The sequence below is a fragment of the Equus asinus genome, chromosome 4 (assembly GCF_041296235.1).
Source record: "Equus asinus isolate D_3611 breed Donkey chromosome 4, EquAss-T2T_v2, whole genome shotgun sequence".
Taxonomy (NCBI): Eukaryota; Metazoa; Chordata; class Mammalia; order Perissodactyla; family Equidae; genus Equus; species Equus asinus.
In genome coordinates, this window is record NC_091793.1 from 44,901,369 (window position 1) to 44,917,785 (window position 16,417).

At 46.9% G+C, this 16,417-nt stretch overlaps 1 long non-coding RNA gene across 1 annotated transcript; it reads left to right on the top strand.

The window, feature by feature from the left end:
* The first annotated feature begins 3,081 nt into the window (after positions 1–3,081).
* LOC139045061 (uncharacterized) lies at positions 3,082–14,832 on the top strand. The gene is made up of 3 exons (XR_011502681.1): positions 3,082–3,251; positions 5,692–6,722; positions 7,648–14,832. It is a non-coding gene; the product is annotated as an uncharacterized lncRNA (long non-coding RNA).
* Positions 14,833–16,417: the final 1,585 nt, after the last annotated feature.

A 16,417-nucleotide genomic window follows, 5' to 3' on the forward strand; every position in this document is an offset into this window, starting at 1 on the left:
AAAACCTGCCCTTCTGTTGCCCAGTTCTTGGCTGGGTAGCTGACACATTTCTATGCAGAGATTCTAAGAGCTGGATATACTCTTTTCCAAGCTCCACACTGTTGCTGAGTCTTACCCTTGGAAGAATTTTAATGAATCAGGCAATATGAATTCAACTCAGCATGGCCAGATCCAAACCCATCAACAGCCCCACTCCTGTTTCCTGTTCTTCCTCCTCCGTTTTCTAACTCAGCCAATGACCCACCATCCACCCAAACAGCAGAGCCAGGAATCTTTGGCACATCCTCACTCCACTTTCTCCTCCACTCATTTCCTGATCACCGTTTCCTAGACATTTATTCCTCCTACATAATGCAAATCAGCTGCTCTGCTTCTTTCCCACTGCCTAACGACATCCACTCCACTTTTCATCCAGACCAGCTGACTGACGAGGCTTTCTACCTTCAACCTTTGCCCCCATCCTATACATGCCACCCCAGAGGAGGCAGACTGTCCATTCCAAAGATGGCTGCAATAATATCTCCCATCGCACATGTTCTTCTAGAATCTTACCACTACTCCATCAAGAGGTAGGGTCTAATACCGCTTCTCTTGAACACGGGCGTGCTTTAGTGACTGTTTCAATCAACAGAGTATGCAGAAGTGATGCTACACGACTTCCGAGGCTAGTTCCTGAAAGACGGTCCAGATAACACTTTGCCTGCTATGACACGCATACTTGACACCTTCAGTCTCCATCTCTCCCTCCACGTCATCAGTCAACCACCCTGAGATCGCCATGCTGGAAGGAAGCCCAAACTATCCCACACAGAGAGACCGTGTGGAAGGCTCCAGAACTACACAAAGAGAGATATCTCACCAGCCCCCAGCTGCTCCTGCCCTGCACTATTCTAACGCCAGCCCCCGTCTGGCTGCAACCACAGCAGAGACCCCCAAACTAGAAATGACCGGCAGACATCTTCCCAAATTCCTGACCCTCCAAAGTCACGAGAGATAACAAAATAATTGTTTTATGCCAGGAAGTGTTTGGAGTGACTTTTTTATGCGGGAATAACTAACCAGAGCCCCACTCAATGGGCACATGGTGGCCAGAACTGTATGAAGCAGTGCTACTCAAAGTATGGTCCCTGGCCCGGGGCCCAAAAGTGAACTGTTGGTTCCCAGTCAGTGTGGATACTGAGAGTAAGCGTTTAGAGGCTTTTGAAAGGGTGATTTTATGCTTTTTGCGTCTAATCAAAAAATTTGGACTTACGTTTTGTCTGGATTTGGGCAGACCTGGGTTCAAAAAGCAGAGGGGAAACCGCTTTTGACTGGTTGGTCAGACACATCCCCTTCTGGAAACTGTGCTGCATTGAAAGGATGCGGCAGAGAGGCTGTGGGCGAGGAGTGGGAGGGGAAAGAGCTCCAGGCAGAGGCAGTAGGATGAGGGGCCCCTATCTGATGCAGGAAAGAGTGACGTGTTCGTGGGATCGCAAGAAAGCAAGGCACTCCTTGACAGGCGCTCACCTTAGGAACCCCTTCAGCCGCACATAACAGAAACCCCTACTCCAGTGGCTTCAACAAATTGTGGTTTATTTTTCTCGGTGTACCAGAATCTTGTCTGTGACACTCCCATATCTCTTGGCACTGGACACTTCTATGCACACCAGCCAGTCTTCCAAGTGCCAGAACTTGCAGCTCTTGGAGGGCTTTCTCCAAAGTCGCAGGTCACCCTGCCCTTGGGTGGGATGAGGGCATGTTCTGCACCGCTTCCCACAGTCCTCCGGTGGGATCAAACTCCGGGTGCCTCTGAGGGATTGTAGTTCATAACCCACTCTGTATTGCCTTTCTCATCATCCTTGCAACATGCTCCTTGTCCCTGATCAGCATTTCCTGGGATCATTTACTAGATAAACTACCTGTATTCTGTGAAGCAATAGCAGCATAAGCAAGATGGAGAATGGTAGGTAATCACGCTGGAGAAGTAGACAGGGGCCAGAGAGGCAAAGAGGTGGGGACTTGCCTAAGAACACACGGAAGTGGTGACACAGCTGGAATTAGCCCCTGCTCCTGGGATAGCAGATGTGTCCATCTCATTAGGCTGCATTCTTGACTAAGAAGTCAAGAAGCAAACTTGCAAACTTAATGTTGCCTCCAAAACCATCTTGGTGATTCTTCCTACAAATGACCTCACGTGAATTCTTGCTTCTCATGGCTTCCTTCCTTCCTCTCCTTCCGTCCTCCCACTAAGCAGCACCCATCTCAGAGCACTCCTAGTACTGAGGCTGTCACACCAAAAACAAACAATCAAAGGATTCGTAGGAGCTGGAAGCGCTCCTACTAGTATATCCGTATCGGTCGACTTGAAGTGGAAACCAGAGCACTTGAAGTCAAACAGACTCTGCTCAGCAAATGCCTCCTCCATGTACTAGCTGTGTGACTAAGGACAATTTTCTTAACTTCTCTGTGCCTTCTCTGTAAATATAGGTCTGCTCATAATGCTACCTTGCTAGATCGTTTCAAAATAAAATGTATAATCCAAAAAAGTGCCTCGGTCCTGCCTGATGCACAGGAGGAGCTCAGTAACGGCCCATCTCTTCCCACACACTCTTTCTTTCACAACAGAACGAAAGATCAAGTAAAGCTGCATTAGACCAATAATCAACTCCATTCGTCTGGTGTTTCTCAGCCCACTTGCTTCACATGATTATTTCTATGAGGCTAATACCTCATTACAATAACACAGCACTCTAATACCAGTGGGCCCATAAACAGAGGCCCAACTAAAATAAAACCATTACAATCATGGCCCAGATTGAATCACTGGCTAGTGGGCTCCCCAGTGGTTTGAGCAAGAGCCAGGCAATAGTCAAATAATCAAACTGCAGATGCTGGGATAGCAAATCGGCTGAAATTTAAACAGTGGCAGAGACCCAAAGACAGTGGGGAGAAAGGAGAGATGAAGGGGCGGAGGGCGGGGGGTGGGATGCAGCCTTGCACAATGTTGGAATTTCCCTTCCACAGCCTCCCAAGTTAATTGGCCCATAAAATAACCAGGCTGGTTAATGAATAATAGGCTCATTCCTGAGAGGCACCTGGGTCAGGCGGTCACTCGGGGCCTGCTGGCTGTTGACTCTGCTCTTAGAGCTGAAAAGGATCCCAAGGGTGGGTGACTTGAAGACAGAGGCATTATGATCTCCGTCCTACTGTTCACTCATGGGCGCTCAGCTACTTCGAAAGAGGATCCTGAGTCATAGAACCAAGAGTGAGAGGTAAGGAAAGGCAGATCAGGTTGGGGGGTCCTGAAAGTTATACAATCTGGGAGCCCTCTTTGAGAAAAATGAGACAAAACTCTGCATATAAAATAGACTCAGCCATCCAATACCACCTTGAATGAAAGAGTGGTCACCCCAATCCCACCCAACCCAAGAAGCGGGAGGCAGAGGAAGTGGAGTGTAAAGAGACAGCGGTTTTAGCCCATTGCACTTAAAATATCTTACAAAAACGCATGGCCATGTGGACATGTAGCTAGGGCCACCCCTAGGCAAATGACAGGCCCCCAAGCTTCCTTAGCTTCATGACAAACCCACCTCTAATGGGCACCTTAGGCCATGAACTTCTGAGTTTTCCACATTTTGCTTCCTGATGCCATTCCATTAAACCAAGAACCAAGTGGCTACCTAAAGGGCAGCCACTAAGAGCAGGGCCTAACGAGACATGGCGAGCAGGACAGAGTACATCCCTGGGCAAATGTCTGAGGACTCATCAGACTGTTTCCAAAACCAAAACACCAAAGGCTTTTTGATCCCCCGGGCTGTAGTTCTCTCTGCATTTTATTTTAAAACCAAGTGTGTCATGAGATAGGCAGACATTGAAGCCCAAGTTCTTCCAAGGAGCCCGGACATTCAAAGGGAACTGTGGTTTGGACCTTAGCCGGATCGGCTGTCAGTGGCTGAAAGCATCATGGTTCAGAGTGTAGGTTTTTAAATTACACAGATTTGGGTTTAAGTTCTGATTCTGTGAATTTAGGTAACTTACTCAACTGCCTTCAACCTCTGTTGCCTCTTACGTAAAATTGAGGTATGGATAACATCTGTTTCACAGAGATGGAAAAGGTTAATTAAGATAATTCACATAAAGCACTTAGCCCAGTTTCTGATGAATGGTCATGGGAGACTGAGATTCACCGGGATTAAGAATCAATCTAGGGGTCTGCCCGGTGGCGCAGCGGTTAAGTTCCTACATCCCGCTTCTCGGGGGTCCAGGGTTTGCCAGTTCACATCCCAGGTGCGGACATGGCACCGTTTGGCATGCCATGCTGTGGTAGGTGTCCCACAGATAAAGTAGAGAAAGATGGGCATGGATGTTAGCTCAGGACCAGGCTTCCTCAACAAAAAAAGAGGAGGATTGGCAGTAGTTAGCTCAGGGCTAATCTTCCTCAAAAAAAAAAAAAAAAAAAAAGAAGCAATCTACCGTCCCTTCTTGTTATAGAATAGATGCTTGATTCCCCCTAAAATTCATCTGTTAAAGCCCCAGCCCCCAGTGGAGGTAGGGCTTTGGTGGAGATAATTAAGGTTAAATGAAGTCATAATGATGGGTCCCTGATCCAATGGGATTGGTGTCCTTATAAGAAAAAACACCAGAGAGCTCTCCACCTGTGAGGACACAGGGAGAAGGCAGTGGTCTTTAAGCCAGGAAGAGGCTCTCTCACCAGGCACCCATCCTGCTGGACTTCAATCTGGGACTTCTAGCCTGCAAATCTGTGAGAAAATAAATGTCTATTGTTTAAGGCACTCTGTGCTATTTCGTTATGGCAGCCTGAGCACATTAATACGGTTCCACAGATCAGCCCTCGCTATAGATAAAATTACTGGCCAGTAAATCCTGTAGTCTTTTGTTTTCCAGCATAAATAACATCTCCGATTTCCTTAGTGTTCTCATAAGAATAAAATGTCCAGGACCTTTACCAGCTGGGTGAGTGTGTCCAGAATCTATTCAAATAGATTGGCTCTAATAGACTGATGAAATATAACAATGCTCCTCTCAAACAGTTGCATGCAACATCGAAGTTCGTCTTCCCAAACGGGATCAGACCAGAAGGAAAGCATCATCCAGGAATACTCTAGGCTGGGTTTTCAGTCTCAAGAAAGAAAGAAACAGGCATAAATAACTTCCAGTGATGGGCTTATTGCACAGAGCCTTGGAAATGTGAGGTGGAAGGAGAAATCAGCACACTCAACATCAACACTACAATAGTTCAATAACCTCATCTTATTCCTTCTACTCTGCGATGGCTTCAAAGCAATAGACAATGTTGCCTACCAGTATTCAGAAAGCAACATAAGTTGAAGGACCTATTTTCTCTAAATTGAGCTAGTATTTGTTCTTCCTATAGTGGACACAAATTTTGATTGTCCAAGATACCTTCCACCTGGGGATGCACTCCTCCCTCACTCCAAGCGCTAGCTGGGGACTGCCAATCCCCCCCGACTCAAGCTACAGGGATGGGCCAGTGATCTGGGATGGGCAATCAGCACTTTATCTCTCCAGCCCCAGGGATTGGGCAAGAAATGGACACGTGACCTGAGTCAAGCAAATCAGTCTTCACTGAGATTTTTCTGCTAAAGCAGTCTGGGAAGATGACTTCCTTTATGGGGGTTCTTGGGAAGATGCGAAATCATGGCTTCTAGCGGTCATTTTCATCCATCACAGGGAGTTAACCTGTCTACAGAAGGAGAAAATGAGGCCAATGCAGAGAGGGAAAAAGCGAAAAGATGAAGAGAGTATACGCTGAAGATGGTTGAGGCCTGGATCCAGCTATGCCTGAAACCTATTTGGACTTCCCAATTATGTGAGCCAAAAACTTTTACTTTTTCCTTAAGCTAATTTGACTTGGATGTTTTGGATTTTTTTTTTTTGGTCACTTTTATCAAAAAGAGTCTTAATACACTTCCCATGACTGGAGATTTTTGGCATCGTTTGATCAAGTCACCGTTGGGCAGTGTTCTCCCACACTACCTCATACTCAGAAGTGGCCAGTCCCCCTTGCTGCCTCATCTTCTGGCTGTCCAGTCCTCAGCTGCCAAGTGGCACAGGTGGTCTCATGCCTGCAGACCTCGGCAAAGTACGCTGTCCCCACCCTAACCTTTAAAGCAGGAGAAGCCAAGCTGGGGCTGCTCTGCTTAAGTCTGTTCCCAGCACCTTTCAACCTGCAAATTCAGTGATCTTGGGGAAAGATGGTGGAGTCTGCCAGCCATGCTGGTCCAGCAAGAGGGAGTGGCTGAAGTCTTCCTGTCACCCGGACAGGCAGTTTTCAAAGTGGGTACCGCATGTCCCAGGTTCGCTCTGGAGAGAGATCCAGTTTGTCTGTCTTGGCTCATCTGTGTGCCGAGGGGAGGCTGGGGTAGGAGGAGCCAGTGCCTCTATCCACAGGACCCAGAGAGGTGATGTCAGCTTCATGTGAAGAGTGTCCAAGCCCCGTGACATGGAACTGGAGGGCACCAGCTCTGGGGGAAAGGGCATTCCCGCGGGTTTGATTGACAGTGCAGTGCAAATGAAACAGGGCCACTCCTAGGCCCCCACATCACGGCTCCAGCCTTGTTGGTGATAGCACATCTGGGAAACAAGAAACCAGAGCTTGATGGCATTTCCTTCCCTTTTGACCCGTAAGGGGCTTTCACAGATGTCAGCTCATTTGAAGTCTCACACCAAGCTTGAGGACAGGAGGAGAGGACAAAGCAGTGGTGAGTCTCTTCCACGTTTTATGCGGGGAGACCAAGGTTAAGAGGGTTAAATCACTTTCTCAAAGCCACACTGTCAGTCCTGTGCCTCAGTTTCTCTGCCTCAGTCTTTCCCAGCTGTACCTCATCTTGGCCCATGGATCCATCCACCCCCAAAAGGCATGAAGGCTTAAGCAATCCCTGCCGAGTCCTGCCCAGCCAGCCTGGACTGAGGCAGGAATTTCCTCAACACACATACATGCATCCCACTCGCACATTCTTACACATATACCTATACACACAGGCACACGCTCGTTCACATGTTCACACGCATGTGCTATACAGTCATGCATATATGCTTATCACAGACGCATGTGCAAATGCCCATGCAGATACGAAACAGGAAGACACACGCACACATTCAGCTACAGTGGAGTCTAGTGTCCTGGCTCCCTCCTTAGGCACGTTCACAATACTGAGCCCCGGACCTGACGCCTGCATTCCTCCATTGCCCCGAGTCATCCAGCCTGCAAGTTCCACCCCTCAACTCCCAGATTCCAGCGATTTCATCCCGGATTAAGATCTGAGTTTTTTTAACTTACAGCCTCTCCCTGATGCTTCAGGGCTACAGTTCTGTCACGACAGCCTGCACAAAAATCTGTCACTAACATATGTGGAAATGCAACGGAGAGGAGGTGTGATCCACTGGAAAGGCCAGGAACTCATTCGCTCGTGCCAAAGCTAGACAAGGAGAGGGCACAAATAAGAAACCATGGGCCGTAGTCACTAAAATAGATGATAAATCCCAAATACATGTTCGCAGATCAGATTTAGCACTATCATCAAAGAAATGCAAGAATCAGGAAGCAAGACATCTATCATTGTAATTCACTACATTAACTCATTCAAAAATATTTATTGTGTTATTTGAACACTTTCTCTTTGCCAGGGTAGTATTGGCTCAAGTACAGAGCAGTAGGAGAAACAGATGGATGAAGACGATTAAGTCTGCAAATATATTAACGGAACAGGAGATTCCAGACACAGACCTATATATAAGGATATATTTTAATGATGAAGGTGACAATTAAAAGCAGAAAGGGAAAAGACTATCCAATACATGGTATTGACACAACTGCTCATTTATAAGGGAAAAAATCAAATTAGATCTTACTCAATGCCATTCAAAGCAACAGATCCCAGACACGTTCGACTTCAACATCGAAAGCAAAACTACAAAGTAGGCTCCATAACAAACGAATTCGGTTAGAGCACGGCCAGAGGTTGGCAATTAGTTCTCATCTTCAGCACGGTAACACCACGCCCACATCTTAAGTGACAATATTTGGGGCCCCCACTTCTAGCATTATGATGGGGCTTCAGTAGACTAGAACACAGGAGAATGGTTTTGCAACCTTGAGATGTGAAGAAGGCCTCCATGAGCAAGACGCAAAACTCAGAAGCTATAAAAGAAAGACTGACAGCCGTGACTACATCAGAATTCAATGTTCTGTCAAATCAACACCAAGTGAAGTTCAAGGGTGAAACTCTACAGCAATCCAAGCATTTTTCAGTAGAGAAATCATTAAGAAATTTGCCTACGTAATTTGTCATGCAGCCATTTTACGGAATCTTAAATAGTGGTTAAGAAAAATGACGCAAAGTTATATGTACGGGTGTGGAAAAATTTCTGAGATGTAGAGCTAAGTGTCAAAAACAAGCCACAGAACTGGCTAGAGAGGCAAATAGATCCCATTCATGCCTAAAGTGTGTGTGAAAATTATTATGAAACTTCATAGAAAATGGACAACACTCACACATAATGAACTGTCCGTGTTGGTTATCTCTGAGGAGGAAAATGCGGTCCACAGGCGAGGGATGAATTTCATTTTTCAGTCTATAAGCTTCTGAATTGATAAGATTTTACAGCAAGAATGTACTCATGCATTTCATTTGTATAATATATGAGAGAAAGGCAATCATAACATTCATAATCAGATCATCGTGCTGTCGTCCTGGCTCCAGTGTATATTAGCTTTGTGACCTGTGGCAATTTGCTCAGTCAAAATGGAGTGATAACACTTACCTCATAATCATGTTATGAGCACTGAATAAGATAAGTTATAACTACCGTTTATTGAGCACCTACCATATACCATTCTTTTTAAACAGACAGTTGTCTTTTAAATACACTATCACACTGAACAGGCGTAGCAACCTCATAGCTGTTATAAGTGTCTTGCATGTAAGGAAACCGAGGCTCAGAGAGGTGAAGTAACTTGGCCAAGGTCACAGAGCTGGTAAGTAGCAGAGCTGGGGGGAGACCTGGATGTTTTTGACTATAAGATCAATGCTAGTTTCTCCCATGTTCTCCCTTTGATTTTCTCTCTGAGTAGTGGTGCTTACACTGGGCTTAGGCAACACCCCAGAATAGACCTTAGCCCAGCTCCAACAGAGCCCCCAGCCTAGACCCTGCAGAAGGGGGCCCAGGAATTACTGACTCATAGCCACAGCCGATTGCTCACAGACAGTGTCTGGCAGCATCCATCTCCCACTTCCTCTGAAATAGATAACGACAGCTATTTTAGCCTGAAATGCCACTGGCATAAACACACAAAGAGTAATATGTCTGGACGCAAAAAAATTCCTTGTAAAAGAGTAGTGAGGGACTTTCATTATAAAACGCCTTCCCCTGCTAGAGCCAGCCGGGACCCCCACGCCGGGGACCCCCAGCCGAAGAAAGGAAAGGACGAAGAGAAGACCAGGGGACAGGTACCACATAGAGGAGGGGGCTAGGAAGAAGCTTCAGCGGCAGAAACTGAACAGATGTTTAAGAGCAAGGAATGGCTAACTGGATATTTGAATTATTTGCAGCAGGGTACATAATCTGATTTCTTTCCGTGAACCTAAAATTTTCAGTGAAGTCTAATCTACCTACAAATGTTAACTAACTCCTCTTAAGGACTTTTTATGTGGCAGGAACTGTGCAAGGAATTTCCACAAATTAGCAGATTTAATCCCCACAACAACTCAGTTATTATCCCAATTCTCTAGATGAGGAAACTGAGGCACGGAGAAGTTAGGTAAGTTGCCCAAGATCTCAAAACTATTAAGTGACAGGTCTGTCTTCGGAGTCCATGCCCTTAACCATCACTCCACACAACCTCTCAAACACTTGGCATAAGGGAGGTTTTTGCATTGAAACGAATGAAGGGGCTAAAAGTCGGGTCTGGGTTTATGTCGCACAGAGAGGTTAGCCTCAGGGCAAAAATGGCCTTGAAAACATCAAGAATACTCAGAAGTCTGGGGAAAGGGGAATGGAATGAGCTTTCCAGCCAATCTTATCTGGATCTCAAGGGTTCCAGAGCCCCAGCTGTTGTCTGGGTTATATTCCTGAACGACTTCACCACTTCCTCTCCCGAGATCTCTCTGGGGGTCAAGAAATCCTAACATGGCTGGGCCTGGCGTCCTCTGCTCCTTGGCAGCTGGGCCCCTGCCTTCCAATTCTCCTTCCAGGCCTCAGGTCGGTTACACCCTTGTCGTTGCTTGGTTGCACTGGGATTTAAAAGGATCAATAGCAACTCTGCCTGCTGCTCCCAGGGCAGAATACAGACATCAGACGAGGGTAAACTGCTGGCCATATTATTGATCTTGCCTGATTGGAGAACACGGCTGATACTCTCTGGCTAATGGGTTCCCTATGACTATCCCTAAGTCTAACCAAGCACCGTCCAACAGAACTTTCTGGGACGATGAAGATGTCCTGTCTGCACTGTCCAATAGGCAGGCTCAAGCCCCATGTAGCTATTGATTAGCTGAAATGCGGTTAGTGCAACTGAGGAAGTGAATTTTAAATTTGTGTTTAATTTTAATTTAAATAGCTACATAGGGCTAGTGGCTACTGTATTGGAACTCGGCTCTCGACCTTGGAGCACGCCCCATGAAGAAGAGTCAGACACCGTGACAGCAAGCAGGGGAATTGCTGCCCAATGCCAGTTGAGTCTGTATCGGTTTCCTATTGCTGCTGTAACAAATTACCAAAACTTCATGGCTTAAAGCAGAATAAATTTATTATTTTTATAGTCCTAGATGTCAGAAATCCAACATGTACTTATTTCACTGGGCTATAATCATGATGTCACTGGGCTGTGCTCCTTTCTAGGGGTTTTAAGTGAGGATCTTTCCCGCATTCCTTGGCTCAAGGCTTCTTCCTCCACCTTCAAAGCCAGCAGCACAGCATCTTCAAATCTCTCTTTCTCTTCATCACCTTCCCTCTTACAAGGACCCTATGATTACATTGGGCTCACCCAGATAGTCCAGGATAAGCTTCCCATCTCAAGATGCTTAACTTCCGTAAAGAAAGTCATTACAAATCACACTGTAAAGTCCCTTTTGCCGTGTAAGGTACCATATTCAGAGGTTCTGGGGATTAGGATGGGGACATTTTTGGGGGTGGGGAGGCATTGTTCAGCCTGTCACAGAGTCCTGTACCAGGACAGCAAGAGACGAACTTCTAGCTGTGCCTCTACGGCCTGCGTCTGTGCCCTGATCCAGAGGTGTGGACCCTACTGGGGGCCAGAGTTGGAGGGTAATGCAGGGCTAGCACCCCACTTAACTCTAGTGGGTGCCATTTGCTTCCTTTATGCAAATGGGACCCTATGGAGTTTTGCAGTGTACAAGCTGAGCAGCTGTATGTGGGGACTCTGTGAGAAAGCCTCTATCCAGCAGACAAGCCATCCAGAAAGGCGAAAGAGAGGAACGGTAGGCAGACATATTCAGGTCTTTCTCCTGGTTTGGCCAATCAGATGAGGCCCTCTTCATCCCTCAGGGGAAGCTTCAGTGAGCAAAAAGTGGGGACTACGTTACTTCCAAATACTTTCACCTTCCGGGAAATGGGGCAAAAGTTCCTTATGAAAACATGAGGACAGAGGAAGAAGTTTCTCCTAAAGGGCTGCCTGGCTCAAAGCATCTAGCAACTAGTTGGCTGGGGTAAAGATTCCCCCCGACACCACAGCACATACCCAACCCCTCCCCATCCCTGACTGCTTCCTAGACCGACACAACAGGAAGACCGATAAGACCCAAAGTCCCTCGCCGCCTAACATCACCTCTTACAAGTGGCCCACAAAAATGTCCCGTGGCGTTGGCCTTTCCCCACTGCAGAGGACTGAGTGAAGTCAGCATTCTTTACATCTCTCTCTGCCTTAAGCCAGTTAACCAAACCCCCTTAAAGAAGAGGATCTGTCATTGTAGCCACAATTTTCCCCTCTACCCAGTACCAGTAACAAAAAGAATTTCTCTGGCTCCATCCTCACACAGTCAGGGAACTCCAGCTACCATCAGATTCCCCCAGTGAGTTCTGGGAGTTCTCAGAGGGGCTCAAGTGTGCTCACCAATGTTCCCTCCCAACCACCAGGTAGCATTAGTCGTTTGAATAGTGTCCCCCCAAAAAAATTATGTTGGAGGCCTAACACCCAGTACCCCAGAAAGTGGTTTTATATGGAGATAGAGTCTTTACAGAGGTAATCAAGTTAAAAGGAGGCCATTAGGGTGGACCCCAATTCAATATGACTCGTGTCCTTACAAAAAGGGGAAAGTTGGACACAGACACAGACACACGAAGGGACATGATGTGAGGAGACAGAAGGAGAAGATGGTCACCTACAAGCCAAGGAGAGAGGCCTGGGACAGAGCCTTTCCTCTCAACCCTCAGAAGAAACCATCCCAGCAGACACCTCCATTTTGGGCTTCCAGCCTCCAGAACCGTGAGATAATAAATGTCTGTTTTTCAAGCCCCTCAGTTTGTGGTATCTTGTCACAGCAGCCCTAGCATACTAATACAGGAACATCTTAGCTCATTTTCAAATTTTGGAATAAAACTGTTCATGAGTTTCTTTTTCTTTCTTTTTTAATTGGGCACATGATTTGAAATCTACCACCCAGGATTAAATGAATTGTGGTACGATAGAAACCTTCGCAGCTATAACTATAGAAAAATGTGAGTATGGCAAGCAATTCCCATCTATTGTTAAATGAGAATACTGACCCCATCGCTTACTGCTGTGCCGCCTTATTTAAACTCTCTCTGACTCAGTTTCCTCATGTCTAAATTGCTGATGATCATATTAATACCTACCTCCTGGTGTTATTATGAGGATTAAGTCAGCTGGAACGTAGAAAGACATTAGAATAATACCTGCACGTGGAAGGCCCTCTAGATGGATGAGCTGCTACAATTAGTGGTACCGTCTGATTCTACGTTTGTAAAAACCACTTACATGTTTACATATATGTAATTTGTATCTATACATATTAGAAAATTCTAGATAAATTACAGTGGTTAGTTCCAGCTGATGGGATACAGGTGATTTCCGGTTTCTTCCTTTTGTTTGTATTTATTAACTCTTCCATAAGAGGCACATGTTGTATACAGAACACATTTTTACGGATGTTTTTATTATTTTAGAAATGTGTCTTTTGGCATTCCTGAAAGTGTATTGTAACACAGTGACATACGAGGGATTGATGGGCAGTTTACAAAAGGACATTTTCAACCCTGTGACCTGGTCTTGGGTTTTTGGTGTCAGAGAGAGAGAGAGACCTGCAAGTTTGGCGTTGGCAGGGCTCTCGTCTTCCTCCTGTTCCTCGTCTGGTTAGCATAGGGGGCGGGGTGTGGCTAGAAAGGGGAAGGGCCCATAGACCGCAACCCATGAACAGAGGGAAGAGCCAACCCCGGCCAGTGGGTGACGTGACTTTGATCATTGATCCCTCCATATATGAAGTGTGTCTCCACTAAGAAGCTCTCAATTCTTTATTCACTTACATTCATTCTATTTATGCATTCAAGAAACGTCAAGTACGTACTACGCACGAGGTCCCGTCTTAGGAATAAAAGATGATTCAGATGTAGTCCCTGCCCTCAAAAGGCTCACACTCCAGTGCTGAAGACAGATGACAGATGCTCCACCATGAGCAGTGACAATACCAAGAGCTCAAGCAGTGATGCACATGGGACACAAAGACCCTCAGGAAGGCCAGCCAGGCCACAGAAGCTGTGGGCCGAGTCTCTCCTCAAGAACTCCTCCAGAGCCTGCTTGGTTCATTCTGAGATTTTAGGCCTCATATCTAATAACCCCCTGTACTCCCCATCCAGGGGAAGGTCACACATTGCCCCTGACATTTTGTTCTTTGATATTTCTACAACCAGCTGAGGAGATGAACTCAGACATCGAGAACGAAAGCATTCCAGGCCCACAAAAGGCAAGCGTCTGATTTTTTGACACAGGTATACCCCTGCCAGGTTGATAACAGCTAACAGAAAACATTTGTAAAGCTGTTTGCAAATTTGATAAAAGGCATCGTAAAAGATCCTGGCCAATATTGAGACACAGGTAAGTGTTCAATAACAAGCAATCATGACTGGAAACTCACTCCAGAATCTCAAGCTTCAGGCCAAGAAAACTCCGCTGCTTCCCGTCGCTGTCCCCCGCGGCCCTGCCTGCCTCTGGGAGGCTGAGCCGTCTCCCTGTAAAAGTCCCAGGGGTTGCTTTCTCTGCAGCCTGCACTCCTGGAGGGTACTCAAGATGCCCCCAAGATCCAGGAGAGGCTCTGAAGCTGAGGCAGGGCAGAAAAGAAAAGTATTTCTGAAGCCTGGGAAAGGAGGAAATTAACGAGTCCTCATGACCACTAACATCACTGCTGCCGTCACCATCATCATTCTCTCCATCGTTTATTGAGCACCAACGACATACTCAACACTACTGGGCTACAGCTTGAGCAACACAGGGGAGGTTTCTGTCCCCGTGGAACTTCTATGCTCGTGGAAGAGAGACAATAAAAAAAGTCAGAAAATTCCAGACAATGATAAATGTTATAAAAGCGGGTGATATGGTAGAGAGGAGCTTGGGTGAGAAAGCTCAGATAAGATGTGAGGACGCATCCTGGGGCTGGCCCCGTGGCCGAGTGGTTAAGTTCGCGCGCTCCACTGCAGGCGGCCCAGTGTTTCGTTGGTTCGAATCCTGGGCTCGGACATGGCACTGCTCATCAAACCACGCTGAGGCAGCGTCCCACATACCACAACTAGAGGAACCCACAACGAGAAATATACAACTATGTACTGGGGGGCTTTGGGGAGAAAAAGGAAAAAATAAAATCTTTAAAAAAAAAAAAAAGATGTGAGGACACATCCTTAGAGGTGAGAACCTAGTAATAAGAAAGGACCACGAGGCTGAAGATTCCTAAGGCGAGTTCTCCACACAGAGGGAACAGCACATGCAAAGGCCCTGAGGTGGGAACGAGTTTGGCACATTTGAGGGACTGAAAGAAGATTGGGGTGTGCACCATGGGCAGTAAACCACAGGGAGAGGATAGGAGACGGGATGGGAGAGAGACGAGGAGCCAGATCACACAGTGCTTGTAGACCGTGACGAGGGATTGGATTGTACTCATAGATTTATTGAGCAACTATTATATTCTGGGCGCTTTACAAACACTTTCTCTTTAAATCCTCATGGTAACCACACAAAGCTGATGTAATGAGCACCACATTATAGATGAGAACAGTATGACGGAGGGAGGTTACAGGATGTGTTTTATATCCCACCGTAAATGGCAGAGCTGGAATTTAAATCCATATTTGTCCAACTCCAAAGTCCGTGCAGCTAACCACTACGGCATGCTTGGAAAAGAATAGGATTTTCGCGGTTACAGGGCCTCTGTGTGTTCCCCTCTCTTCCCTCCTCTTCACTCCCCCCAACGGCTTGTGCCTCCTCATTTCCCCTGCCCTTTCCCTCAGACATCTGTGGTATGTGAACAATTTGAGGGCCGGGGCGAGACAGCTTCCCTGAACCTTACATGAATCTCGGAGCCCGGGACTCTGCATCGACAGGCAATCCTGAGTGTTGCGGGGAACCTTCCTGCTCCCCCACCACGCTTCTTCCAAGCAGCAGCAGGAGCCCCCCTAGGGAAGCACTCTCAGCATCTCTACCCCCTCTCCCCTCCCCTAGGGAAGAAGAGGTGACTTACCCTGATGGGTGAGGTTGACAGGAAGCCCTTTTCCCTCCCCTCTCCTCCTCTCATCTCTGCTTTCCTCCTTCTTGGGACCATGTTGCCCACATGGAACACCCATTCTGCTCTCCCACTCGCGGCAGACTCTGACCTCTGAGCTGCCTGTGTCTGGTGGGTAGATCTGTCTATTCCACGGTGAGTATTAGGATGCCCACAAGTCTGCCATCTGATCCGAGGCTAACTTACCTCCTGCTGCCTTTTGAGAAGCAAACAGTGGGGAGAAACACTTTGTAGGGAGACAATTAATGTTCAAGGGTGTGATGCCATTATTAGACACCCACTGCATGCCACCATCATCAATGGGCCTTGGCTTAGGTCCCCTGAGCTGTGATTGGGACATCAGTAAAAGTTAGGTGAATAATCTTAGCTCTGCTTACCTCCCTCAGTTATTGTGAGAAGCAGCTAAAGCAGGGCATTGAATGGCAATGTGGTCCATAAACCACAAAGCTCTATTAGTAAGTGTGGAGGGAGGAGAATATGATTAATACGAGGAACCTGGGAGTAAAAGTAGGATGTCAGAACCAGGAGTAGCCAGAGAGTGTGATGAGGAGAAGGCACGGAACGGGGGATGGGGGGCAGCCTGCCCTCAGCAGTACATGACAGAAAGAGCAGAGGATTTGGAGTAGAGACCTGGGTCAGAGGCTTGGCAGCTC